Genomic DNA, 27,757 nt, shown 5'->3' on the forward strand with positions numbered 1-27,757 from the left:
TTTTCCGTAATAGCACTTTTATTTTATCATGGTCATTTATTTGTAAATTGTTAGTAAACCCGCAATATAACAAGAGCCAGGTTAGCCCCACACAACCTAGGTATATGTGTATAAGGTATATGTAAAAGCATTCCCTCACAAAAAAACACAAGATTTGAATATTACGTAATTGGAGAAATTAATAAAATATAAATACATTCATATTTGTATTTTTGTATAAATACAACAGTTACTAAAATATTCGCAAATGGAAAAATAAAAATTTCGTTTTGTGGTACATGAAATACAACCATTCAACTACAATACAGAACTAATTAAAATTGACCTTTGTTGTTTAGTTCAAAACCGATTTAAATCAATACAAATATTCTGATTCGTTCAATTCTGTTTTAATATTTACGGGTGGTAAATTACACGCCAAACCTTCATACTACTAAATTGCAATTTTTCCTACGTCCGAAACTTAATTGTTCTCCCAGCTCTCCAGACGATTACGTGCCGAGAAACGCACACATTCTCCGGACGGATATCTTAATGGAAGAAGAATACAATTAGGATAAACCCCAATAATTACTTTGTTATTGGGCTAATACTGTGTTTCTGTTCTTATTTAACAAATGTAATTTTAAAGAGAAAAAATTAAACATTAGGAATTAATTATTAACCATAGTTTTGTTCATGAACTTTAAGCGCAGGAAGTTTAATAACACCCGATACAAAATAATTAAATTAAGACAAGCAACTTGAACTTCCATCAATCTCTTTGATCCTCTCTCTTTAACAATTGTCTGTTTGGTTGTAAGGCAAAATTTTATCTCCTTTCGATTAACTCGATCCTTCAGAATCGACCGAAATAGAATCTGGAAGTAATAAATTGAATCGGCCAATCCCGAAACATGACAGTTGTAAAAATTCGATCAGACAGTTAATTGAATGTTTTAAGATTTCGAACATTGATTATTCTGAAATTCTCCCAATTTCTCTTCATATTAAAGTTGTGTATTGTGTAATTTTCGTATTACACAATTCTCGGCAGAGGGATAATGAATTTATAAATTCCGCGTAGCTGAAAACTTCCCCACAATTGCAACTGTCAGTCACAGATGCAGGGCGGAATAAGCTTATGCTTCTTTGGTAACAGTCATCCTTCTCTGCCATTTACTCAGTTTCCATTATGATTTACTAATTAATCAGAACTTTGTTTAGCCTGTCTTCGTAATCAATTGTTTATATTCCGTTCTTGTTTTAAACTTAAAAAGAATGAAAATCCCCACCGATTTGTGCTGCATAATGTGAAGTCGAGTGAGGTCCGGTGGTATTTTTATACGACACATAAGAAAAGGTTTACGAGCGAATAATGAATTTCTGACAAGACTAACTGGGCGGCGTCCGTTTTTTTCCCAAATAAGATAACACATAAAAGTGTGAAACGTCGACTTTAATTTCAGGAAATTTGCCCCTATATTGCGTAGGTGTAAGGTTTGCTATTTTTACGCCCGATCCCGGTCTGTTGAGGATCCACGATATCTTTTATTGGGTTAAATTCGGGGAAAGTATTTATTGGAAAAATGTTCCACTACTATGATATTTTCCATTCAATTAATATTTAAATATAAAAATGGACTTTTCTTATTCATTTTCTCTGTGTATATGCGACACATAATTATTTAATTTTATTTTATAGTCTATTTTCTGACTCATTTAACACGAATAATTGACTTCAAGAGGGCACATCTTCCTTCTCGGTCTTCGCCCAATGACGCATTTCGGCGGGAAAATATCGGGCTGATGAATTGCGATAAAACTGTCGATTAAAAATAATTTCAGGACGATGGAAAGTCGATTTCGCAACGGAATTAACAGCTGTACGTCAAGATTTGTCGGTTGGATTTCGGATTACGTAGTGTATTTCGGCGGTGCAGCTATCTACTAATTCGGTCGATCATCTGCCCCGATTACGGCTTAACTGAAAGCCCCCCAAATTTCGCGTGACAACCGCACAGGTTCGCCTGATTCGCCCCCATAAAAAATCCGCCACGTTGACGGCGCGAACTGAAAATGGCCGTTGAAATTTGTGTATCTGAACGTGAATGTAAATTTTCGGTAGCTGCAATCTCGCAGACTAACTACGAAATCGAATTTCCGCGTGACGAACAAGTTTTGTGTGCATACGCCGTTCCGCCAGGTAATCCTATTAAAACTGTCACAAGTGTTTGGAAGGAACAGGAAAAAACGGCCCAAATGACAATGGACGTAACAACAAAATGCACTTGACGCTATTTTATTAACATACTTTGTGAATTGTTTGACGATAATTGGACGCGTTGCTCGCTCGCCTTTCAAACTGCTACGCTACTACAATCGGGAGCCAACGCTGTTTGCTTTATTGGAACGGATCACTAATTTCGTCGATTGATTCGCAAAAATTTTATGCGAATTCTGAATATGTTTTACTGAAATTAATTCACGCTCTCATTGAAATGAAGAGTTATTGACAAGCTGCTATGATTTTCGCTTTAATAATGTTTTGGGTAAAATTCAACGAAATGAAAATTGGATGTTGAAATTGATTAAAATTGTTTATATCAGTAATATTTATATATAATTTTAGAATGTTTACACAAAAAGAGATAGTTCGAAAGTAAACGGTTCTGTTTACAATAAATTGATGATTTCCACTTCATGATTCTGTCAATCAAGTTTCTTTAACTGCATATTTATTTAAACGTTGAAAACATTATATTGTATATAAATTATAAAATGTAACATGCATTTTAAAAATAGCAACTTAATTTTAGACCGAGGAAAATTAAATAAATCAGTATAACTTTGCATGATTTAATTCAAAGAAATTTAACTGTTTTATAAACAAACACATACATTAAAATAATTTATATTTGAACATTTTAAATTAAAATAATTAATTTTATTTATCATTTTTAATAGAAAACCAAAAATTGAATAAGGAAACGAAACTAAAATTAAAAAGAAAAAATTAAAATATCTGTGAAAAGTGAATATGAGAAGAATAAAATAAAATAAAATATACTAAATGATACATCTTAAATTTAAATCAACTCTAGAAACATGGTAAAAAATTATTTAAATTATTCATCAATATAATTCATATTCATATACATTACCAGTTTTTATTTTAATTTATACTAGAAATGTTTATTGAACTATTTTATTAGATATAATATGTGTATTTTTAATTAAATTGTTATTTGTCATCAAAATTGTGCCAATCAATCTTATTTTAAGTGTTTTGCAAAATTTAAATGTAATGTTGGTTTATAAAAAATTTAAGATTTTAACGTCTACTAATATTATTTAATAATATAATAAATTTTATAAGTAAAAAAAATACTGCAGCGCTAATTGGTAAAAAATAACTTAATGTAATATTAAAATTTAGTTCAAATGAATGGAAATTTGTTTTTGAAATTAAAATTAATACTATTATGTTAGAAAAGTCTATTTATATAAAAAATATATTTTTAAACTATCATTACAAACTGATTGATAGCCTTTTTTAATTTGAATAAAGTGTAACATTTTTGTTTCTATGCAATTTACAGATTACTAACATTATGTTACAGTAAATAAAATTATACAACAAACAAATAATTTAATTTAAATGCTAAAATAGAATAAAATAATGTATAATGAACATATTTTTGAAAAATAATCTTTAATTATGTCAAATGATGATTTTTTACTATTTTTAGAAAAATAACATTACTCTTAAGTTAAAAATCTTAAATTAAACTATTGTAAATTGATTATTTCAACATACTCATTTCAAATGTATGTAATCTATTTTAAGATTTATTACCTAATTTTAGAGCAATTAAATTTAAATGAATCTATGATTCAAAATGCTTAAAAGTAAAATGGTTCAGTTAATTGTAAAATACCTCTATAAAAGATTAAATAGATTTTCCATTGTGACGTTTATAAATACGTCTGTAGGTCTGCAAAAAAGTGGCACACCCAAATCAAATTTAAATGGAAGTCCTATGAAAAAAAAAAAATGATTAAACGTCCCCAAAAGATATGTGTATATAATAAAGAAAATGATTAAACTTCACCCAAACGATTTTTTAAAACGTATCAATCCAGTTTCATCCCCCGTCACGTTTTAATTAAACCGACGGCATATTTATTAGAAACACAACAGGTTGATTTATTCCTCCCCTTAAAGATGCGTTTCACAGTTCATCTCGATACAACAAATCCCGATGCGGTGATTCACAGCCTCGCACTCCTGCAAGACACCGATACATATATAATATGTGGCTCTGCCGAATATTATTTACGCAAGATAAGGTTCGTTCGATTGCAATTTGTTGCAGGGACATAAAATAATACGGTCGATGTAAAATGGAGCAATACATACAACAAAACGGAGAGACGGAACCTTAATGGTCTCTGGACTCTAAAATTTTATTGCGGCCCACAAAACCACGACTTTAAAACGCAACTGTCTCTTTGAAAAAATACACTGCGATAAATAATAAACAAATCGAACTGTGTATCAGTTTGGTATACACAATATATAAATAGATTGTACGTAACTGTGATATTGATTCCAGGTAACTTAATTTACGTATTGATTTAAGTTATTTAAAACTTATATTTGCTGTGAAGTTCATGATTGTCTGAATAATGTTTTGGGAATAGTAATAAAATATGTAAGACTCTCACAATGATTATTCCGCCTTCTGATTAGTACAAATGTTAATATTATATTATATTGTTATTATTAATTTATATTATATTGTTTTATTAAAAGTATAAACTTATCAGGAACAAACAATAGATTCAATTTAGAAACACCGACGATATTGTATCGAAAATAATGAAGATGCGTCGCAATTAACTCGTGTTGTGTTGTTACTGCGCCACAAAATTAATGGAATATATTTAAAGTTGTATAATGGGGCAAATTACTATTCAATTTGGAAATTAATTAAACTATGCCGGACTGAATAGCGGGAGCGAAAATTAAATGAACAGATAGTTAAATTGAATAGTTTTCAAACTACCCTTCGTTTCCTATAATGATTAATGTATTGCGATTAATTTCTGGCCGCAATCCGGCTAAGATTCCTGGATAGTTGACATAACATTAACATCGAAATAAATCTCCTACGGTTAAAGGAATATTTATGCGTTCAAATCCTTTATTTTAATCCGCCAGCCAATGAAAATCCAACCTAAGGTAAAATTGACAAATCACTTAACCCATGGATTAAATACGTTAAATATTCATACCCGAAAGGTGATTTATCCTCCTTCGTACATCCATATAAATTGGAAAAGGTGTGCAAGTCATGTTCCATTCAATTTGCATTTAATAAGCGACACTTTTATTAATGGGACGTTCATTAAGGACGAGATAAACATTTTTCTGCCTCGTGAGAACCCACTTTAGTTCGGGAATTTATGGGAAAATAATGTGCTCAGCGTTTGCCCAAACTTTACACTTTAATGACGGCGTGAGCCAATTTGCGATCAGATTTAAGAAAAACGGATAGACAAAAACCTGTTCTTTGTTGTTAGCGAAACAATTCGAATAAATCGTTTCAGTAACGTCGGGAGCATCAAAGTTAACTTTCAATTCTATTTGTCGAAGTTTACAAGAATCTTTCAGGTCTTTTCGGTGCACTTAGCTTTATTTTGTTCTATATCAATCGCTTTAAGCTTCACGCCTTTAACAACTTTAATTCTTTAGAAGGTTTTATAGAGAATAGATTAATTTATTTTTATTTTATACTGACCTAATAATTATCACTTATTTGCTTTAGATTAACGCAAAGGGATTGTTGATTTCTAATGTGTTGAATTTTGACATTATATATATCTTAATCTGGTCATCAAAGTTAAAAGTATCCAATTTCATTCAAAATATGGTTAGACTAGAATATAAAAGTACAAGACTATTAAGTATAATTTTTTTTTATATAAATTAATTAACAGATTTTAATAAATAATTTTAATTAACTATGACGTTGTCTTACAACTTTTTCCTTGCATTTTTAATATTTAAGATATTATGACGGTCACTAAGAATTAACAGAACCTAAAGAAATGTAACCGTGTCAAATAATTAAGAACCTAAGTTATTGTTAGAAGAATACCTATAATAAGAAATAATTATATAAAAACTATGTATTAATCCAATGGAACACAAAAATATACATCAAATATGATTTATTTACATGTATGTAGAAAATTTGCAACAATATTTATTAAAAATAAATAAAAAATATATTTATTTATTTTCATTTTTCGACCACAATACAAATAAAAACCTCATAAATATTAAAAACAATCTTATCAGAAAAATCTCCACAACGATATTTGAATAATAAAAAAATACAAATAAATATATAAAAAATCTGACGGATGAATGTGATGTTAAGACAAAAAAGAAAGATATTATAATGTAATCTTATTAATTAATTTATTAAACATTAGGTATTTGAAAACACTGCTCTCACCTATGTTCATATACTCAAAATAGTTGACAAACATTACAAATGGAACAAACAGAATTTTAGAAGGAAATACAATAAATATGAAAATGAACATACTAATAGTAATTATTACACATCTAGATGGCCAACAGTGGGGCGTATTAGATTGAAGAGAACGAATCGTACCAGTAAAGGGTTCTACCACCCCTTTCATTACCAACATAAAAAAGGATGACAATTAGGAACAGTAATATTACATTAATTTGACTGGAATCTCTAAATATTATAAAATAAAACATGTTTAATAAATTACAATCTTCATAGTTTTTAATATAATATATATTGTACACGTTAATATTCGTCGCATCTGCATTTTTAATTTCTGAAACAATATTCGACACAAGTACATAGTTAATTATATCATTGTGTATTTATTTAGAATAATAATAAAAAAATATAATAATAATAAAATATAACTTTCCGAAATTCATAATTATTACAAATAATTACACACAATTGGTTATAAAATGATAAAAATGTTGATAACTGAAACTCATGCTACATACTTCTACTAAAACTGTTTACGCAGACAATATCTTGGTTGGTTTATTTACGGACCATCTACAGTACGTTTAGGAGTTTTCGCCGCACTTTTGGGCCCGTTTCCTGGTTTTATCCGTCATAATTTATTCAGTATGTGCTTTGTCGAGGTTACGGTTGAGCGTAACCATTTCGAGGGTGGTTTTATCAATTAAAGCACAATCTACCGTCATACCAATTTATGAAATTTACCATCGCGACAAGAAAAAGTCTGAAATAAATAAAGGAAATCTTTTGTAAAGCAGTACAATACGGGAGCCGAAGTTAACAATAGTTCGGTGAAATTAGTACGAAATCTTTTGCGGAACTTTTTCAATATAACTGGATGTTCGACACATGATATTGGATAAGAGATTTGCCAGTATTCGCGGCACAAAAGTCGACTATGAATGGTTCTATCCGTCTCAACGTATGAATTACGGTTCAATTTCATATCCGCTTTCGATTTACGGAGATAAACCCGAAAATTATGTCACTCCCCCCATAAAATTTTCAAGTTCACATGTTTTTTACTTATTATTAACCCAAAGTTTACATTTCCTGAGGAAAACTCAATAATGTGGAATGATTGTAAACTTGACGGTAAACTATTAACATCTGGCCAAAGTATTTAATCGTCAGGAATTCGGGGAATCCCACGTTCTAAATTAGAATGTGATCGAACGGGAAAACTCGTAGAGGAATACATTTCCAACCCTAGTTCTGTCGTCGGGCTTCTTTCCATACATATTTATAAACCCTGAACTGTTTGTCTATGAAAATTTACCTTTGGAACATTGGGTCGACACGAATTAGTTGCAACTGTGTCGGAATTAAACGCTGGCAATTTAAATGATTTTACATACAATTGGAATATTTTCATCGCCGTGCTATAATCTTAAATTAAACCGCAATTAAACTAACTGATGATGAAAAATCATCCATTGTAAATGTTGTGAATGTCTAGAAACTGACAAACAGACAAACGCTTTATCTTCCAGGTATCGTACAATAAACAATGTGTGTTCGGAAACAAAGACGACAACGTCGAGATACCGAAATTGCTCATAAAACTTGTGTGACTAAAACTCGGTTGAAGTATGCCAGTCGGCTAAATGTGTATCGATTGGTTGCGTGAGGCAAATATCTATTATTTCTGTATTAAATTGTAATCTACATTGATTTTTAAAGAAGAGTTTTGACCCCAGTTGTGGCTTTTATTATTTATGGCACATGTGTTGGGGCTATATTTACGAGAGATCAATATATTACCAACTTGTTTTATTGATCAAATGTAATACTTTTTAAACATCACGCTGTGTTTTGGTAGCTTGAAATATTATTAAATAATTCTCTGGTGTTTCGATTATTTCATGATATTCAAGTCCTATTTTAAAAAATAATACTTTCAAAGATTTTATGTTGAAATAACTGTGTAAAAAGAATTGCAATATTCATAAAACTCATAATTATTGATGATATTTTATAACAAACATTTTATATTTATAACTTTTAATTTTATTACTTACATTATCAGTTATTATGCTGAAGAGCATTTGAGCAAACTTAGCATTAAAATTCTGAATATGTAAAGTGTGACCTTTATAACTTTTTTATTTAAAGTCGAGACTATTCAAAAGATGTACAAAAATTGTGTTCTGTAATTGATTATATAATTTTTATGTAAAAAATGTCTCCCTTAAATTCTTTTATTATTTTTAATTTTATTTCTTACATTATAGGTTATTATGCTGAAGAGCATTTCAGCAAATTTAATACTAAAATTCTGAATATGACTTTGTAACTTTTTTATTTAAAGTCGATTTTAGTGATAATTCAAAAGATGTACAAAAATTGTGTTCTACACAAAATTGATTATATAATTATGTAAAAAAATGTCTGCCTTAAATTCTGCATTTTTGATGAGATGAGTTTCAATCAAATTTCAAAAAGAAATGGTGAATATTAATAGGAGTTATCGGATTGAAAAACACATTCTTCTAATGAAATTATCTTTTCTGATTAACTTAATTAGTTAAATCATGGAATTAAATGTGAAAGTAACTGAAGGCATTAGTTGTCACTATCAGTTTTGTGTGTGTTAAATATACAAATAAATATATAAAAAATTAAAGTCGCACGGATGGATGTGATGTTGTGAGGACAAAAAAACAAAGATATTATAATGCAATATTATTAATTATTTAATTAAACATTAGATATTTGAAAACACTACACTATCTATGAAACTGAAAATAGTTGACAAACATTAAAAATAGAACAAATAGAATTTTAGAAGGAAATACAATAAATATGAAAATAAACATACTAATAATAATTATTACACTTCTAGATGACTAACAGTGGAGCAGATTAGATCCAAGAGAACGAATCGTACCAGTAAAGAGTTGTAAATTCTGAATGTTTGAAGTGTCACCTTTATAACTTTTTTTATTTAAAGTCGATTTTAGTGACTGATAATAATTCAAAAGATGTACAGAATGTACAGAGTTATTTTATTGAAAAGCACATTTTTCTAACGAAATTATATTATTATGTTTGACGATATAAATGCGATAACATACCATCGTCAAGTAATATAGAAAACAATTTTGTGGCAAGCAAAGTTAGAATACACTTAATACTCAGCGTTAATAATTGTACTCCGTAGTTATAGTTTGCAGTATATGAAATTCTTCTTTAATTTGGGTTAAACATTTTTAATATTTTGTGGAGATAAAAAAATGCAGATAAATATGTTTTAAATAATAAAACGCCTCACGTCATACTCGGCACTTAATTTTATTGAAATTGCTTTTCTCTACGCTGAAATCCGGTCGAAAGGGAGCGAAGAAAAGGAGCAACGTCGCTCTATTATACGGTAGATTATATTCGTGGTTCTGGAGCGAAATCAATATTAGCAATATGGCATTTCCGCAGATATAAAAGTATGATGTATGCAGCTGTGTAATATACATCTGGTACGCCAATAACACGACATCTTAAAAGCCTTTTCCAGGCCTGGATAAATGGAAAACCGTCTGGATTTCGATGCAGAGTGCGAGCGCCAATTATCTTGGACCTGCAGGAATGATGCTTAACATACCGCAACGTTTTTCTGTTTGTAACAGAGAGTTTAATCCCTTGTCATCTTTTAATTTGCCGAGAAATAATATCCGTAATACCATTATACTAAGCAGATCCACTTTGTGGATAAAGGCAAGGAATATAATCGGATTATATTAATTTCGTTACTTGCCTGTCTACATGATGTCTTAACAAAAAAAGAGCCAATTATTTTTCCCTTGTTTTTATTATTTATTATATTTTAGACTTAGTAATTTAAAAATCGCCAACAATATTAACTAGCAAAAATAAAAGTAAAAATGTGAGCTGAGGAATTATATCCGAAACGAGGCGAGCATAAATTGCTGGATACAGTTTAAAAGAAAACGAACAAGGGTAAATAGAGCAAACACAGTAATTAGGACTTAAAGGAACTTAAGCTCGTTACTGAATGTTTGATGATTTGCGGAACAAATAATGGATTATTTTGCGAGTGGTCAAACTCTTTTTTTCTATATTTTTCATTTAGTCAAAAATTGTCAACAATTTATTAAAAGAACACATTAAACTCTATATTAAATAATAATTATTTTGTTTTTCTTTGATGTTTTATAAAGAAAATTTTGCAAGTTGTGTGTGAATTTGTTGGAGTGAGGATGAAAGTTTGTTTTGCGGAAATTGCAGACGGTGCCCGTAAGTTAGTCGGGCATGCACTTTGGGCGAATTAACAGCCAAACGGAATTCAGTAATTGCAGGAACTACCTTTGAACTAATATGTTATCGTGTTGCGTCTGCAAAATTGGAAAGCTCATATGGAATTTAACCATCAAAGGTTAAGCACTGCTGCATAATTAATCGATTCAAAAAAAAAAAAATAAATAAATAAATAACAAGATGAAAGCACATAAAATTATTACTACTATGCGGATATTTATAAATGTTTGAACTAGTAAAAACTGCAGTTTCACATTTATAATGTTTATTCTTTCAACTAAACGAATATAATGATTTGAAATTAATTGCGCTGTGCGACACGCGAATTTCCACACATTCACACACGGGCATTCGAATTATCGTGTCTGGAGTAAGTGGAACAGCAAACCGTGCACAAGTTCGTCAATTCACGTGTCCATATCAGTTCGCGCCTTGTTGAACAAAGCCTCAACAATGTTCCGTCAATAACTACAATCAAACAGACACATACGCATATACCGGCGGGTGGGTTGGCTATCTTCGATTGCGTTCGAGGGTCGCTTAACATTAAAAAAAAAAGGGAAACTCAGTATTATTCGCTTTTCTCCCAGTTTTAATACAGTCGTGGCAATCGCGCCGTGCCACTGCCGCTGACGTATCGATTTTCCCGCCGGGCCTTATGCCATTCTCTAATTCTTGCACGACACATTCAAATACGAAACTCCGCCACGCTAATAAACCGACAAATATCCAACCCCCTCAAACTTCCAGACGTCTAACTCCTGTTTTTTATGATCGGTGGAAGGTTTTCGTCTATTTTTTAGTCGTTAAATAAATTTAGAACTGGCAAACTTCATAATCAAATGACAAAAAGGTGTAAAGAATTTAATGTAGTTATTAGAAATTATTATATTATTTTTATTATAAATATTTTTATGATTTCTCAAATTTTAAAATAAAATGAAAAAAGTTTTGAAAATAAATTATTTTAATTATTTCTAAGTAGATATTGATATTGAAATTATGATTCCATTTTTGGTTATCAAATAAACTTACAAACTACAAATTTTAAAATTAAATGATGAAACTGTGTACAAATAGTCTATTGTTTTATGGTTATTTTTTGGAGTTAAACACAATTACAAGGGATATATTTTTAAAAAATGAAGAAAAATTATATGGGACAAAATATTTGAATATTTGATATTTGATATTTGGGATATTTTCTAATAATTAAATTTAGAAATTACAAACTTTAAACCAAAATCATAAAAACGAGGTATTTGAATTTGATTTTAATGATAATGACAAACAAAGAATAATACAAAGGTATTTTAATTACTAGTCACAAAAAGTCAGTATGAAATCTTCGATTGTTTCATGATTATATTTTTTCTTTTTGCTGATTAAATAAATTTATTACAATATAATAAATAATAAAAATATAATAAAGTGTGTGAGGGACAAAATATTGTTATTTTAAATTACTGCATCCTAAAGTTAAATTAAATTAATTTAGAAACTACAATGAATGTGCCACAAAATATTTTATTATAAGCTATATTATATCTTTATGATTTATCAAATTTTAAACTTATAAACAAGTTTTGAAAATAAATTTTAATTATTCCTAAGTAGATACTGATATCGAAATTATGATGTTTTATGATTCCATTTTTGGTTTTCAAATAAATTTACCTACTACAAAATTTAAAATTAAATGACGAAACTGTGCACAATTTTTTTGTTTTATGATTATTTTTTGGCAGTTAAATACTAATGGAAGAGATGTTTTTTAAAAAATGAAGAACAATTATGTGGGGCAAAATATTTGATCTGATATTTGAAATTTTCATTGTCATTTAGGGTATTTTCTGATAATTATTTTTAGAAATTACATACTTTTTTAACCAAAATCATAAAAACGAGGTATTTGAATTACTATGGTCTAAAAACTGAATACAAAATTGTTAATGATAATGATAAACAAAGAAATGAAAAATATATATAACAAGGTGTGAGAAAGAAAATATTGTTATTTTGAATTGCTGTATCCAAAAATTAAATTAAATTAATTCAGAAACTACAATGAATGAGCAAAAAAATATTTTATTATAAATTCCTGCAAATTAAATTGAGTAAATGTTTTAAGCCATTTTGAATAATCTTTTAAAAGCTTATTAACTACTAAACCTAACTAACAGGAGCTTGAAACTATAAAACAAGTTTTAAGGAGCTTATTGAAAGCGGGGATCAACGAAATTAAAGCGTACGAACACATGTTCGTACACATCTGAAGGAAATGAACCTGTCTACCGATTGAAGGAATTTCTTTTCGGTGACACATGGCGGGACATGAAAAGGTCGTGGAAACGTGTTGCGACGTTCGAGCTATTTTACAAGTCTGAATTCGCTCCGTTTAGAATCGCTTCCTCCGTGGAATTCGACACATTCTTCGTCTAGTTCGGATGATTTAATTCGGAGAATACGGAATTTTTTCCGGTATGTTATGTTACAATTACGGAGAGGGTGGCGCGGAAGTAATATTCTCAGGTAAACCCCACAATTTCAATTTACCATGTTTTCACACATCAGCACTTTGTGTATCCCCGAATTATAGCCGACATGAATATTCTAAATATAATTAGTGTAGTTTTTCGGATGCACATCCATTTAATTAAAACCCACTGCATAATAAATTTTAATCAAAAACAAACATTTACTGTGTGTTATTATTTCCGCCCTTTCGACCAAAATTTAACAACACGGGTTATTCAGGAGAATCGATTATTCAAAAACCACACCTTTTTATTTCATTACATTTTTAAATTACTGAAAGTTGTCAATTTTAAAAAAAAAAAGGTTAGATTTAAAGCGGCGACGTATAAATTATTTAAATCATCTGCAACATAAACGGGATTTAAATTCAACGACACGTTTAGGACTCCCGAAACGGCGACTACACAATGTTTTTCCGAGTGCTTTGGCTCAAAGTGGAGCGAAATAAATTGAAACCTTTTAAGAGGACTGACTTATTGCATTATAAAACTGATAGTTTTTCTTGGGTCAAAGAGTTGTGCTTGAACTTAACATAATTTCACTTGAGAGCACTGTTTGATCCATAAAACAACTGCAAAATGTTGTACACACTCAATGCAGCGCATTCACCATTTTTAACTGGATTAAAATACACAACTCGTTTGTTTTTTTTTTTCGTTCAAACTAACAACATTCATCTCTGGTTTTGCGCGTCTCCTTTCTATTATTTTTGATTGAAGACTCTTTATCCCTCAGTTTCGTTCTGAATGAAAAATGAACGGCGGGCGTATTTCAACGGTTTTTTCGCCAAATGAAAGTTATGATTTAATACATGTCTTGAATGTAAGCGGTCCACCAAAATCTGTTACGGGCGTCACATTTTTTTTACTGTCTGCCAAATTGTCTGCCTAGCAGTTCTGCAACTAATAAATAATCTAAAAATTTGAAAAAACGTATCTAAAAAAGGAAAATTTTCTTCGGTCAGCTACAGAATTGCCGTTAGTAAAAGCGGTATGAATTAAAAGTAATTAAGTCCCAGTCAAAAAAAAAAAAAAAATCGAGTTAAACCCGGTGTGTAAATCATCAAAGCGATGGACACTCGGATTATACGTCCGAGCTGTGTCAAAGGCAATTCCCGAAACAAGAACTAATCGAATTTGCAGTAAATGGCGTGTAATGCTCGAAACGGTTTTGATAAAGCGTTTAAATTTTTTAAAAAATTCGCACGCAGAGCAACAAATGTTTCGTGAACGTTCCTTGAGGGTCGCAAAAAGTTAAAATGGAATCGCGTAGCGCTGTAGAAACTTCGAGGAATATGCACGATGAATAAAACATGAACCAGTTATATGGAGTGCGTAGATATATTTTCTATATACTTGTTGATCTAATTTTGTCTACACTATCTTTCATTTTACTAGATCAATAAGACTATCAAATTTAGATGAATAAATCAAACCGTCGCAAGATAATGAACCCTTCTGAAACACAATACGCAGGTATTTACTGCTTCTTCGCCTATTATTACAACCGTTATTTTCAATTATTCGGGAATGTTGGAGGTTCTCCAACGAACGTGTAAAATAAGCCCGGAATTTTGACCGGAACGACGCGAAAAACGGCTGCGAAACGGACAATTTAAATATTTAAGAAAGCGACACACGTCCACAGCAGATTGTTATTTATAAGGCGACGGGAGAAAAAGGAGCGGACGGGAAGACATGATGAATGCATGAATATATTATAAGCAGTTTAAAGGGTAATTTTCGGGTTACTTGCGATAAGGTAATTGAATTCGCGAAAGCCAGAAAACGCGTTAGAAACAGTAATTGAAGTGAATTTATTTCTAGGTGATGGAATTCCGATAATATTTCTGGTCGGGCTCTTCTGCGTTAAGGAAATCGAAATTATATCCAGTGGCGGTGAATTGTTATAATTCGAGAGTCGATTGTCTTAATTACAATATTATTAAATTTTTGGTCCTATAATATTCGCGTTCTACTCACAACAAAACTTATTATTATAGCCTGAAATCTTGGAGTGAATATTTGGAATGCTAATTAAAAAATATATTCAAGCAAGGGTTGAATTAAAGTAGAAAATGAATGTTGGACAGTGAAAACGGGCAAAAGAAAATGGTATTGTGTATTGAAATTAAATTCAGTCCAAGTTTAACAGGGTTTAAAAGCTGTTCAAGAACAAGAGCTGAGAGCTTATTTAAAATTTTAATATGATTTCTCTTGTTTACGCAAAAAATGCTCCGAGATTTTTTTCGACCCGTTGAAACTATGACCAAAGTTTAATCAAGATTCGCCCAGGAATTGTGTTTTGTAAACAGATTAAAAAGTTTTCTTGAATATTTCCTGAAAATTTCATGTTCATTTCCTTGAGGTAAGTCTGCCACGGTCTCAACAAACTTAATTACTGTTAAAATATTGCCCGAAAAATTTGCTTTTGCATTTGCTTAATCTCACCTCAACAATTCAGCGTTTAACATTAAATAATGAAAAATCTCTAACACAATATTACGTTGAATGTAAAAAATATGTGCGTACTTTGCACACATCCAGCCGCATCTCATTTTTTTCCCTAGACATGTTGCGCGCATATTTTATGCCACACGTGCGAATAACGAAACCGATGCGGCCGCACATAATTCCCAAAAACGTCCCCCAATGAATAAACGAAACAACTGTCCCATTTATATTTTTATTTGCAACCCGTGCAGATTTCCTAACAAATATTTACACGGGACCGAAATCCGATTTGAATTGACGCAGAATGTATCTAATCTCGACTCCCGGTAATCCTCAAATCAGGATGAATCACCAAAATGAACCAGGGTGTTAAATTAAACGAAATATTTTAAGAAAATCGACGTCCGGGTCGGTACGCTCTTAAGACCGGAAATTTACGGAATTTACGGATTATCCGAATTGTTAATCATTTCTTGTTTCTATTCTATTATAAAATAATAATAAAGGGTAATTAATTATATTTTTAGCATTCTGACAGTAACAATATTTTATTTCATTATTTTTTCTTAACGTTGTAATTTTAAACGTTGGCAGTCCAACTGGCAATTAACTTTCCAAAAGTAAAATATTGTATCGTGACCAATTAAAGTTTTGCGGGCATTTTCATCAATATTTACCAGGAGTATTTTTCGTGTGGCCCCAAACTTAATGAATATTAACAGGAGGAAACGCCACAACGCGGCGTCGAGTAGTTAATCTAAAACTTCGGGACGAAATGAATAAAACCCGGGACATTAAGAAGTTTAGCCCATCCCGCGAGTCCCATACAAAAACCAACACCAGTCTGTTCTTGGTCGTCTACGGGGTTTGTTCATTTCACTTTTTTATTATTTTAAAATGGCCCAGTGATGTGGTTGTACAGGTGAACTTTAAACGGTGTACGGTCGTGACTGGCGCGACTACGTTACTTTAGGGGTGGAAATTACGGTTGGATGTTTTAATGGAATTATACTATTAGTTATTTGATGTTAAAACGTTTTATTTCCCATTAGTTGCATTACAAACTTGTAAAGTTCTGTTGTGTAGTGGTACCACAAAGGAGGTATTAAACTTTCACATACAACCAATCACTCTTGAAACTTTATTAATTAAAGCACAAAGGACTATAAAAGTAAACGTAAAACAACTTTACATCTGTCCACTTCATCTTTCTATTGTTAATCCTTTAATGATTATTAAAAAGTTAATAAGTCGGAGTTGTTGGAACGGTTTTAATTTGCCAACGAAACAGTCCCCATATAAACCTTGTCCATTGATAGCAAGTGTTCAGGAATATCCAAGGCAACGAGATTAGCCATCTTGACATCACTTAAAGCAGAGAAAAGCGAGTTTCAATCCAAGATAACATATCAACTCCTACAACTCCACTTTTTGTGTCCTCCCTTATCATCGGACACACCATTAATGTGCTGCTAGACAACACAACATGCACACTTTATCAAATTTACTTCATTTTGTTCTTGTCAAATTTTTGGGCAGATAATTAAATTCGGAAGTGGATTGTTAGGGCGTCTTTCCGCTCAAATCCTGCTGGCTAATAAGTTCGGTGGGTGTGTGTGTGAATCTGGCAACAGTCGTTTTAATGGAAATTCAAATTCGCAAACTCTAACCTAACCTAAATTGCTTTCCATTCAATCTTCCCTTTAACGCCCACACATGCTAATTATCTCGTTTGTTTGTTTTTTAATTTAAATAAAAATACACTGTACACATAGACTTGCGTAATATATTTGGAAAATTTCCTAACAATAAGAAATAAAAATGGGGAAAACAATATCTTAAAAATATCTATCTCTTTTACATATGGAGATTAGTAACTTAGTTGTGTAACGCAGAATATCTCCGTTTAGGTAACACGTATTAGCCTCTTTTGATGGGTAGAGGGGAGTGAACAAAACTGGGTAAATAAAGCAATAATTTCGGAAAGGGTTCCAATATTGTTTTGTGCGAAAGTGAGTTTTATATTCTAGATATATTGCCACAATCTGTATTCGGCTGCTTTAAAAAGTAATATCTTACAAAAGTGCTCCTTTAAAAGGCGTATAAATATTTAACTCAATGGCCGTTCGTTCCGTATTTTTACAAGAAAACATTCTGCAACCTGCTCTTTTCAAACATCTCCCAATATTTACATTAATCTTTTTTGTTCCTTGTCCAACGTGTCCGTTTTTATGGACCATAAAAGGACCGAAATACAACTCGTAAAAAGGCACCACCCAAATATTTACCCATTTGTTTAAATCCAAAATGACTTTTTTTAATATCCTCCAACAACATTTTGACGAATATACGATAAAATCGGCGTCCACGCAATATGTGGACATCGATAAATTGTCTAGACGTGTAAATCACATTCGAGATGATTTCCAGTCGTTTGTTTTCCGATTTTAATGGGTTAAATGAGTTGTAAATCTGGCACGATGCTAATATATACGTCCCAAATGCCGTTTCGGCTTCAATTTCCACCGTTTCCCGTACAACGCTGACAAATTCAATCCTTCAATTGGATTTTGCCGGCTTTATGAAAACGTTTTGATTGCAACGATGTTTTCGCCGTTTAATTAAATGTTACGAGAATTAAAAATAGGCTGGGAAAAATTGTTCAATTAAACTATGCAAACAGGGGAAATGGAGAATGAAAATGTTAAGGTGTGTTTAATTAAATTAAGCTCCAATTTAGGTCGCTAAGTAACGTTTAAAGTTTTAATAGCTTCCTTTTGGTTGATACTATGGGAACATACTAATAAAAAATCATTTTCGGAAGCCTACGAAACTAAATCTCATAACGAGACGGTAAAGTGCATTTCTTAAGTATTTATAGTCCGGAAAATATAAAGAAACAAAGGATAGGATTTCGGGGATTTTTAACGTCACAATGTACTAACGCTAATTGTTATCCGCATCTTTTACGATATAATAAAAACTCAAACAGACTTTTACGCAACAACCAATAATGGTTTTGTAGTTTAAGTCCATATAAAAAAACTAATAAGTTCCTGCCGAAAAAGAGCAGTATAAAAATGGTCTTTAAGCCTTAAAAGAGTGAAGTAATGTGCTGTGTTTACGTCCAGAAAAAGTGATTTATACGTGTCTTCGTATAAAGTAACGGTCGTATTTTCAACTGAAATGACCCCATATAAATTTTCCACTAGCAAGCCGGCGTACATAATCATATTTCATAAAATGCAAGATCTAAGAAATCGCCCGATTAATATGAAGGTGGCGGTGCCGACATTAATCACGCCAAAAGCCCAGTTTAATAATTTCAAAAATTCATCCGTTCACAAAAGTACTTGGAAATCCGAACTATTATGTATGTTTTTATGATATATTTGCGGGTTATAATTCACACGGAGTGCAGATTCAACAAGTACCTTTTAGCGACTGCACTTGTAAACGCAATGACGAAATTAAAGTCGGCGTGATTTCGCTTCCGCCTAATTTAATCGCTAAAAAATCTAAAATATTCCACAAATTAACCTCCCCCTGCTTTCATGGCTTTTTAATTAAGTGTACTCTCCAAGCTACTCCAATGTATAACGACTTTTTATCAATTATCGTGGCACAATATGTTTTATTTTATTTTATCATATATTTATATATATATATATATATATATATAAATAAAAGTTGTAAAATAAATCTATTGTTTAGTGTATAACTAACAATAAAAATATTCAAATGTTCTATCATTGGAGACGTTCAACAGCAAATAAGAAAAACTGGACATTTTCAATAAGTAATTCAGTTTGAAGGAAATTGAGAAAGGTCGCGTCGCATTCACGGGATTTTCAGGACAACCGAGCGAGACTTTTTCTTGCAGTGGAATTCTGGAAAATTTCAGGTCGTCATTTGCGTATTTTACTTGGAGCCTTATTGCAAAAATCGTCATCGATTCGCATATATATCGGATGATAAATTTTACAATCGATCGACAGTAAATTCACGTTGGATGTGTTGATTAACTTTTGTAGCTTTTCTGGTACAGAATTACCCTTATTGAGTGGACGTCTATTTTATTTGGAGTCAATCTCGTACGGGGACATGTTTACAAGACACTTTGACGATAAATAAACTCCTAGAACGGACAAGTAACGGCGCTTTTCTCTTACTACTAAGGTTAACGATTCTCTGACGTAATGGTAAAATATGTCATTTAATAAGAAAGTATATGAAAATTGTGCACGTAAAAATATGTTATAAAATTCAGTCGTAAAAATGAATGTTTCAAGTTCAGGAGTTGTCAGTGATGAGGTGATAAAATTATACAATGTTTCAAGTTGTTTTAAAGTTTTGAAGTGCAACAAGAACCAACAGTACTTTATTGATTTCTAGAACCTAGACACATAGTTAATATTTACCTAGATCTAAGCACGGATTATTGGTAAACATTTACATGAGTATTAGTAAATATTTTTTGCAAACATTCGTTAATGTGTGTACTGCATAAAAAACAACTCTCTGTCGTTTTTATAGCGGGAAAATATAAAATGCAGTATAAAAGCCAAAGCACAAAGCCATTTACCCATAAATATTCGTGTTAAAATTGAAGTTAAGTGGAACAGATAAAACAATAGATTAATAAATTACCTCGACGTTTTCACATGTAAAATCATTTTAAAATTTTACGTAGCGAAACTAATCAGTATCGGAGCCGGAAGTTTTTCGGAAACTTCACTAACTAATAGTCGTTTAATGCTGCGATAACATCAGCAAAGTTTCGGACAACTTCCACGATATTTCATATGCGCTATTTTTTATTATTTTCAACCTCCAGCATACAAAACCAACCTAGATATAAACTTTTGCAGGATTTATTACTGGGGGGAAATAATATACCGCAGTACGTCGACTTAAGTTTGCTTTTTAGATGTTATACTGGAATTAGAATTCAATTAACAATAACTCTAGATCTAAGAGTGGAATTAATCCTTTATATAATCTCAGACCTTGCCGTCCAAGTTAAATGAGGATTTAGACAATCGGAAATCAATCGAACCCAAACATATCAGATTGTAGAACGAGTTCCTGCACTGTTTTTCTAGACGACCGAAATCCCATTCGATTCGCCGTCGGATAAACAGATTGTTCCACGAGCACTCGACACTCGAATTATATGAATTATTTAATTCCACGATGATTTAGATTTCTTGTCGGAGAATAATTCAGAAGTACGATTTATCGATCGCAATTGAACCAGTTGAAGTTGATTTTATGGTTGAAAATGGCAGGACAATTGCGGTTAAAAAGGCACAATGGACACATTGTTCCGAATCGTTCGTGACAATATTACCTATTGGTTGCTTCTTTGTTGTTTAATTGGTCCACGCGCACGAGATGCTGCGATTTACTGCTCGGTTTCCGGTCGAATTGAACAATAAAATTATTTAGTGTGATCCCTATGTACAGTGTTCGATCATAAACCGTTTAGTGTATTGACCAAAGTTTTAAATAAATAGGAAATTAATTATAGTTTAAAAACTCTCTAAAACTGAAGTGACGTCCAGGACTTTAAGATTAATTAACGACCAATTCAAGCCCATCAGTGGCGTTTTGTAATTTGACAGTCATTAAGAATTGATCTCTTCCCCATCAATCTGCTTCAAATTAAACTACTTATCATATTTCAAACATTATATTTTTAATTTGTGTAAACTTAATTATACCAAGATTATGATATCTGGAAGGCAACAATTAGTTTGGCAATCAATTACCGGCTCTATTGATTCCCAAAATTGTTCCGACCGGTATAACTTGCATCCACGATAGCAAAGTTTGATTAATTAGTAAATTAAAATCAATATTTGCCCAAGAAATGATGTGTGTAATGTAATTTGTTTGTTTGCCTCAAATCTCAGCACAGTTTGTAACTGTGAATAGTTTTGCGGAGAAAATCATCACAGAATTATAAATAATGCAAGGCGATGGGGATAACTCCCAGAGTATTTTCTTATTTAGGTCGAGATTCACTTTGAAGTCTTTGGACAGACCAGACAGACCCCCGTAGAACTAAGAACATGCAAATTTATTTTTTTTATTTTTTTTTTTTAATTATAGAGTTTAATTGAAGTGGAAAAATTTATTCTTTGTACGAAGATTATGAATTCGAGGTTCAACAATTGATTAATTCTTTCTTTAAAAATGAAAAATTAAATTGTACACTTAAGAACTGCATTATACAATATGTCATCAAAATTTAAAGTTATTAACACTTATAACTGGATCATTATTTCATTTCTCATTAAAATTTCAGCATAAAATGTGATCCTAAAAATTAAGCGAACACATCGACAACATATTAAAATAATCAGACTTATAAATTATGAGGATTGGCTTAAGAAAATTAAATAATTAATGTAAAATTGAAAATTATATTGCCCATTAAAAAATTAACCACATAATTTTAGATCAAAAATTAAGAAAACGAAACAAAAACAAATGAAGAAAATAAAAATAATGTAAATAATTATTATTTCATGCTAAGCATTTAAAACTCCAACACAAAATAAATATAATAATATTACCTCCGGTAACAATTATTTCTAAAAAATTAATAATAATGTAATAAAAAAATTAATATAAATTAATTAATACGTTGATTCCTCCCCAGTAATAAAATTATTTCAAAACATATTTTAACAAATTCTATAAAGTTATTTAACTAAGAACTGGGAAGTTTGTCAGTTTAATTAAATTTAAAACTTATTAGATTCATTTATTTTAAATCTTGGGTTTCCTACGAATAATAAATAAACGTAAAAATGAAATATTAAATTGTACACTTAAAAACTGCACTAGATTATTTGTCATCAAAATTTAAGGTTATTAAAAATAACACAATCATAAACATTTCATTCCTTGTAATTAAAATTTTATCATAAAATATAATCTTAAAATATAAAATAAGAGAGAATCCAAATAATAAATATATAATAACTCTTCGTCGTACCGAAATAAATTTAAAAACTGTTAAGATATAGGTCATTCTACACTAGGAATGTCTGAGCAAAATGAGAAAATTCCTAATGTAATTATAATTAAACTCCCGCATGTAACGTCATAAAATAATGCAACACGTTACATAAAAGCGCTATCAAATATTAACAAAATCCCCTTATGTTGCCAGGGCGGAAAACCGAAATCGCATGGATTATAGATCAGAAATCGGACGAGACACTTATGATTGATTGCATCTGAAAAGTTCCGCGATCGGCCCTTCCCTCTACGTGACGTTAATCCCACGGCGATAACGATCTTTCGGTCCCTACAGACTTCGATTTATATTGCAACCCAGCATCGCCACAACCTTGATTATGTCTTACCGCTCTCACACGCACACAAATTTAATTAATTTAATAATTAATAAATAATATCATTAGTTGGAAATTGTTTTCGATATGGAAAACGGGGGTTGGTTTTATGACCCTCTAAACTCTTGAGATAAATTAACAGTAAACGATACAGAAGCAATTTTTACGACGTCATTAAATATAATTCCGAATTTCTTCATTGTAGTGGAACCTGTGATAGTGATTTCGTAACGATTCGTAGAATTTAATTAAAGGACATTAAAGAAATAAATACCCCATTAATCCTTTGACTGTACTTTCGCTTCGTTGAATTCGAATCGGTCTTTATTTCGCCAGAATTAAATTCGCGTGTGTGACACTGTTTACGCGAATTGTTCCGGGGGAAATGCGGGGCAAGTTGTGTGTCGTATAACAGGTTGTTCCCCGTTTAAATACGTAACAGTACGGTAATAAGGATGAGGAGAAAAATTCGTTTTCTGAGAACAATCAGCTGGTTTTTCTTTTGTGCTGGGAAACTTTTCATCCAGGACAATGGTGTCCATATTTCAATTATCCCTCTCGGTAATAATCTTGAGGGAAGACAAAAAGACTGTTTCCGTCGGTGAGATTTGTAATGTCTCAAGACTGTCGGCTTCGGACAATAGATTGCCAAATTGTCTGGTATCTTTGTCGGCAGAAATGATAAAATATGCTGCAAAAGACAATCTATAAATTCGTTTTTGTCGTCTTTTGTTTGCTCAGAAAAACGCCGAAAATAAAATTTTTCAAATGTGCTACTAGAGACTTATTAAGGCGTATATTAACCCTGGCCACAACGGCTAATTAAGGCTTCAGTTTCCGGCGTCACATGTGCTAGCGCCGAGTAAGCACTTAGACGTGGTTAAGGTCACAGGTTAAACACATTGTCGATTCGTTTCCGACACGTTTTATTGATTAAAGCATTTGATTTATTCTACATTTGGCATTTTTCGGACGCAGAATTAATGGAGGTTAAAGTAAACCAGAGTAATTTTTACCATTAAAATAAACATAAAAGAGAGGAGGAATGATTGTAGCACCAATCAATTGATGGCAATCCATTATAGCTATAATATTTATTAAAATTTCAAATAAATTCATCCAACTTTATATATTAAATAACTTATCTTGAAATATGCTTTGTAGAAGTAGATATTACGGAAATTTAAGTGGTTCCTTGTAGTTTTACTTTAAAAGTTTCCAAAGTGGTTTGTCTGTATTCCAATATCTGGGATATGAACTATGCATTAGATCCGGATCCGGGGACAAATCCGATGAATATTTGCTTTGTAACATTGTCCTGTTTCCAGACTCCGTTGTCGACGTCAAAGAGACTTATTACCTACCTGTTCTGGGTATCCATTAATTAAATTCGTATGTATATTGTGTTTAAGCTTTGTTATAGATCAGTTTATGGGGATACTCGGCTTAGTAATTCGCAACTTTCTTCTAGTAATTAAGTTGAACACCTTAGAAGAAAACATCAGGAACTTTGAGCATCAAATTAGGTAACTTTATATTCAATTATTCAACAATTTTCGGAAAAACAAACTCAGTAGATAGTAAGGAAACTTTCCACAGTTTTCGGGACTGTTATTCCAGTTGAAATAATCGGCGATAGTGAGTGAAGATCCTTTCCACCCCATTCGTATTTAGATAGAATCTGTCGTAATATTCCATTATGTTGGTATTGGCGCTACGCCAGAGTCGTCGCACTTGTTGATGCAAAAACTGATTTTAAAAATAAAACAACTTTTTCTTCTTCACATTGACGGTTTTGTTTGCGGCCGGTCGACTTTTTGTTCGCCAACAAAGAAGTCACTTAAATTTGAAATTCATAGGTCTGAATCTTTCCCGTTCGCTTATTTAGTTTAAGTTTCTTTTGCCCCGACTATGCAAATATAATCGTGGGTGGGTCGACATTAATCTCGCATTTATTTTAAAAAATGCACACTTCTCTAGTAAAACTGAAGCATTGAGTTAATTCGATTATTCGTATCAGTTTTGTCATGGCTAAAATAGCGCATTTATCAATAATGAACACTGAATATATGAAAATATGTCAAAGGCAATATATACCCATGCCACGGGTGGCGTTTTATTAGGCGCCGACAAATATTTTAATTAATTGCCCCCGAAGAAATTTATTCCGTTGCACTGAATCATGAAGCTGACGCCCAAACAATAGAGCCGCGAGGAAAATGGGTCCGTGCATTGAAATTTTACTTATACAAGATTTTGTTACGGTATCGATCACGACACCACCGAATGTGACACCTAGACTTTTAATAAAAGCACAAATAACAAACAAAAGTCGGAAAAGTTCCAACGCCACAGGTTGCGATCCGTCGACCTAGGCACGAACGTGATCAAACTTAAATGGAAACTCGATGCTCAAATAAATAAAAGGAGCTCATACAACTGTTGCAAATTCTGAAAAAATCGTACAAATCAATTTGTTATAAAAGGAGTGTTTATTTTTGCGTGCCTTGTTACTTTATGGGATTCTGTAGACACAAAGAGGAACAGTTTAGTAATTAACTTTATCTAAATAAGCAATACATTACTAATAAAACTAACAAAATTTACAGATAACTGTATTTAATAAAAGTTAATTAATCAATTAGCCACTAGGTGACGATAGGTGAAAAGGGGGAATTTAAAAAATATTTAATTCTAAATACCTTGCAGTGAAATTTAATAAAGAAACTTATATTTTTTACTTGATTTTAATAGTAAACTTTAAAAAAGTCATAAATAATTAATATAAATCTAAAATCATAAATCGTCCCCGAGATATAAAAACTATGGAGACATTTGTGACACCATATGTTCCGTTCGGTTCGCAATCGTTCCATTGTTGGCCAACAGCCAATACTCCAATACTAATCTAATTCTCATGACGAAATTTTCCCCGATATCGTTTCATTTGTCCCATTGTAAAAATGCAACGTCGATCCGATATCTCCTGTCCCGATAAGTTTTATTGCCCTATCCTTAATTCCGCTCTACCGGCTCGGTTGTAAATTCGAAATTTTCAAATGCAATCTTTAAATATAGATAAATAAATGATACGAATGACGAAATAAAACTACCAAATACGATTACTATTATTATTTTTATTTAATTGTTTATCATTGAGTCATTGGTATTAACAATATTAACAAGCAGATTCCTTAACAATTTTCAGTACGTCGTGACTTCCTAAACGCCTAATCTTCTTAGCTTCGCAACTAAATTCACAAGCACTTGAGTAAGTTACTCCATTTGATGCGCATACTGGTTTGTAAATTCTCGGACAGATGCATAGTTCAGACCGATACTCTTCATCTGATTTAACAGACGATACTGCCAAAGCTAGAACGACAAAAGTCACAACTAAACCACACACTTTCATGTTTGACGTGTTTTGTTTGTATCTAAATGATAACATTTTGTTTAGTTATCTTCTATATATACTCTTATTTAAATAACCTTCATCATTATCAACCAGGATAAGTAGCTTGATAGGTTGATTAGGTTGCTTTGTAACAAATTCGTGTGTATATGTGAAAGGGGGACTTTCAAAACGGAAGTAGAATTTGTTTCGGGGCAACCGTAATGCCTCAAAGCAGCGCGAGGCTCAAAAACATACAAATCATTAATAATGTTTAGTGTTATAGCCTCCATTGGGGCGTAGATTGCGCAGGACTTTTTGGTTGCTTTGTGCCGCTTTGAATAGAGCGTTTCTGACCTAGATCTTAAAAAAGCCCCCACATAAAAAAGGCAACAAGTCGCATTGATTTACGGCCCTTAAGTAGGGACAAACGAATGTAAAACTTATCTTTAGTTCGAATGTTTATTTAAGGGACGTGAACGTAGATAAATGATGACGGGATAAGTGTTTGGAATTTAATTTGATTGGGTTTTGAACCATTAAAGATTTCGGCCGTTTATGTCAGTTTTAATGGTCTCGTATTTGGAAAAGGTGCTGGTTCGTGCATGTTGTGCGATAAATCACGGGCAATTTGCCGCAGAGATTACAACCGAAGTGAACAATGGCGGTACATTCATCCGGCAGATTTTACCCGGGGATGAACTCTAATAATTACCCATTGTGTTGAAAGATTACACTTTTTTGCAGTTTTTCACATTAATGTAGGTGATATTATTAGATCAAGGTACCTCGCATTATAATTATCAACTGACTGACACTTAAAGCTTATCTCCGTCTGGATCACTGGATAAATACTTAACTATCATCATTTTTGAGTCATTAGTCATTAAAATTTTATACTTTAATTTGAAAATGAGAAAATGAGAAGATGAGAAAATTTTATAATAAAAAAATCACTCGTCAGAATAGACTAACTACACTGCGAGTTCTATGGGGGGTAAATCGTTATGAAACGACATCGCCACTCACCTTTGCATCTACGCTGAAACAAGTAATAACTAATTCAGGGTGAAAACAAAGGAACTCGTCGTGTATTAAGATTGTGTGTAACGCCTTGCAGAACCGTATCCAGGAAATGAAGAAACACTTCTTTTTTTT

At 31.7% G+C, this 27,757-nt stretch overlaps 1 protein-coding gene across 5 annotated transcripts in view; it reads left to right on the plus strand.

The window, feature by feature from the left end:
• LOC109609594 (potassium voltage-gated channel protein Shaw) overlaps positions 1-27,757 on the plus strand; it is a 44,225-nt gene that overhangs the window by 5,756 nt on the left and 10,712 nt on the right. For 4 of the 5 annotated variants that reach the window (XM_049963583.1, XM_020026294.2, XM_049963598.1 and 1 more), the window contains exon 2: positions 24,629-24,731. The exons of the other annotated variant lie outside the window; for it this stretch is intronic. The gene's annotated coding sequence lies outside the window, so the exon portion shown is untranslated. The remainder of the gene's footprint in view (positions 1-24,628; positions 24,732-27,757) is intronic. 5 annotated transcript variants of the gene reach the window in all.

Source organism: Aethina tumida, chromosome 1 (assembly GCF_024364675.1).
Source record: "Aethina tumida isolate Nest 87 chromosome 1, icAetTumi1.1, whole genome shotgun sequence".
In the NCBI taxonomy this organism is placed as follows: Eukaryota; Metazoa; Arthropoda; class Insecta; order Coleoptera; family Nitidulidae; genus Aethina; species Aethina tumida.